Source organism: Microtus ochrogaster, chromosome 1 (assembly GCF_000317375.1).
Source record: "Microtus ochrogaster isolate Prairie Vole_2 chromosome 1, MicOch1.0, whole genome shotgun sequence".
Taxonomy (NCBI): domain Eukaryota; kingdom Metazoa; phylum Chordata; class Mammalia; order Rodentia; family Cricetidae; genus Microtus; species Microtus ochrogaster.
This window is the reverse complement of record NC_022009.1, coordinates 41,307,370-41,310,246: the sequence shown is the minus strand read 5'-3', so window position 1 is coordinate 41,310,246 and position 2,877 is coordinate 41,307,370. Positions and strand designations below refer to the sequence as shown.

At 49.0% G+C, this 2,877-nt stretch overlaps 1 pseudogene; it reads left to right on the top strand.

The window, feature by feature from the left end:
- The first annotated feature begins 1,459 nt into the window (after positions 1 to 1,459).
- LOC101997488 lies at positions 1,460 to 1,756 on the top strand (annotated as a pseudogene).
- The last annotated feature ends 1,121 nt before the right edge of the window (positions 1,757 to 2,877 follow it).

Sequence of the window (2,877 nt, the reverse complement as noted above, 5' to 3'; positions counted from 1 at the left end):
TTCCTCCTTCCAGAGGAACATTGGAATTCACCATGGAACTGTCACTCGCACTTGTGCTATACACGGGCTGAGACATCTGGCTGCAGCTTCAATTCCACATGCCATTTCAGCACAGCCGCTTGCCATGGAAGAGAGGATGCCGTGATCCCCTTTGCTAGTGGCCGAGGGGTGTGTGGTGTACTGCCTGGTCAGCAAGACACATAGAAGGGATATCTTATGTAAGAGTCTATGAGGGGGCCGGAGAGATGGCTCAGCAGTTAAGAGCAATGTCTGCTCTTCCAGAGGTCCTGAGTGCCATTCTCAGCAACTACATGGTGGCTCACAACCACCTGTAGTGAGATCTGGTGCCCTCTTCTGGTCTATGACATACATGCAGGCAGAACATTGTATACCTAACAAGTAAATAAATCTTTTTAGAAAAGAGTCTGACATAGCAACAAAATCAAGAGTGATGAGCCAGCATTCCCTAGAGAATGTTCTAGGCACCAGTGGTCTTGCCAACAAGCACTGGACACGTCGTATCGGTACTTTCGGCAAAGATTTTAAATGTCCACCTCCAAAAAGAGGAAACACAATTTTTGATGAAACCTCAGACTTCCTTAGCATATTTCACCAGAGAACATCCTTCCCTCTGGCAGCATTCATTACCATTTCGCAACCCCAAGGAAACGCAGAGCACATGAGGAAATAGGACTAGAAGATTCCAGAAGCTAAAACAGAAATTCTGAAGTATTTCTTACCTTGGCTATGCGCAGAGGTGCTTCTTAAACTTACGTATGGGTATTCTAATGCGAAGCCATTTTTAAGGCCACACCACCTACTGTTCCCAGGACAATCACACAGGCAAGCATGGAACACCTGTTGACCAAAGGTACCCCACTTCCCCAGACTGTCCCAGACAAGAAGAGCCCTACAAATGCATAGCTCCTGGCTGAAAAGACTTGATTGCCTGAAAGGAAGTCAGACATCTGAACACACAAGAGTAAAAAAATGTCTGTGAGGCAAAGTGCACTCTGTGGAGATGGGGCGGGGTACAGGGAAGCCTCCTGTGAAAGAGGGTTCCAAGAAGCAGCCAGAAAGAGGAAATCTACAGCGCTGTAAGGAAGCTCCCTCTAGTCACACGGAGAAGTGTGTATGGGAAGAGCTGGCCAGCAAGCCTGCTGCCCCGGCTGTCCCAGTCCAATCCTCAGCCACAGAGCAGGTTCCTTCTTGGCTAACTCTGTCCTAATGAACACGGAATGGGAAAAATCAAGGAGTCAGCTGACCACCAGGACCCTGCCAGTCCAACCCCTGCAGAGATGGCCAGGCAGCTCCAGTCACTCAAATGGTCCTCCTTGAGGCTCAGTCACGGTGAACCAGATGCTTCGTTCCCAACGCAGGCCTGTATCGGCCAGGGTTAGATTCAAACCTCTGCTGTAAAACCAAGCAAAGGCTCTTTGGCCTCGGTGGCAGAAGCAAGATGACGAAAGGAACGTCATCCTTCGGAAAGTGTTGCAACAAGACGCACACGTTGTGCCGCCGCTGTGGCTCTAAGGCCTACCATCTTCAGAAGTCTACCTGTGGCAAATGCGGCTACCCTGCCAAGCGCGAGAGAAAGTATAACTGGAGTGCCAAGGCTAAGAGACTACTTAGCCTTACCAGGACTGGGCAGATGAGTCACCTAAAAATTGTCTACCGAAGATTCAGACATGGATTCCGTGAAGGGGCGACACCTAAACCCAAGAGGGCAGCTGTTGCAGCATCCAGTTCATCTTGAGGAGTTCAATCTGTCATAAAATAAATGTTCTGGTTTCCAAAATTAAAAAACAAACAAACAAGCAAAGCCTCCTTTCTGGAGAAGTACTCCTCTCAGGAAAAGCACAGCCTGGGATTTACCTTCTGCATCAGACATAACTTAGAACCCAGAGAGGCCTTGGGAAAGGGGTCTTTCTTCGGCTGGAAGATGGGGGCTCAGGAGAAGAGAGAAGGAGTGAGCATCCTTATTGGGCCACTGTATCCTCCTGAGCCTTGTTCTGTGTTCGCACCTGTTTCCAGACCCTGGCTCTGAGTCATTCAGTCTCTGTATGGGGCACTACAGGGCCGAGGGAGGTAACCTCCAAACTGTCCATCAAGTCTAGAAGGAGCTTTGATCCTCATCTAAATTTTCTTCTGGATTGCTCAATGTCTCCAGGGTTTATGTAGCAATCCTAACCCCCATGGTTTATGTGCAGTTTGGGTCATTGTATTAGTATAGGGGAGGAGTTGGGTGGATCCTTGATCCAGTGTGACTGATGTTCTTGTCAAAAGGGGGCACCTGGATGTGACGGGAAGACCGCCACATCCACATTAGTTCTGTTGCAACAAGCCAGGATGTTACCAGAAGCCTGAAGAGAGGCCAGGTCGACATCCTTCCCTAACCGTCAGAGAGAGCTTGGCCTGACATACACCTTGATCTCAGACCTCGAGCCTCCAGACCCATGAGAGTGCACATGTCCCTTGCTGCAGCATCCCAGGCCCCGGCACCAATGTATGCTTGCCCCTCCAGAGAATCTATTCCAGGAAGCTTAGGCAGAAACTATCAGGTCATGTTCCTCTTGTATCCAAGATACCTACTCAGGGCCAAGTCAAACAGTTTCTCCTGTGCCTGGGGCTTCCTGTGGGAGAAACACCCACCCCCATTCCCTATCCATATACTGAAGTCCTTAGCACCAGTGCTTCGGAAAGTGGCTGTGCTTACTGACATATCAGTTAACTTTCTTGTTCTGCAACAGAATACTTTGCTCATGAAACTGAAATATGAATAGTATCAGACCCAGCCCAGTTCATTCCTGGTGTCATGCGTCCCAAAGGTGGGTTTCAGCACTTACACAATTTTTTGTAGACATCTATGACCCCTAC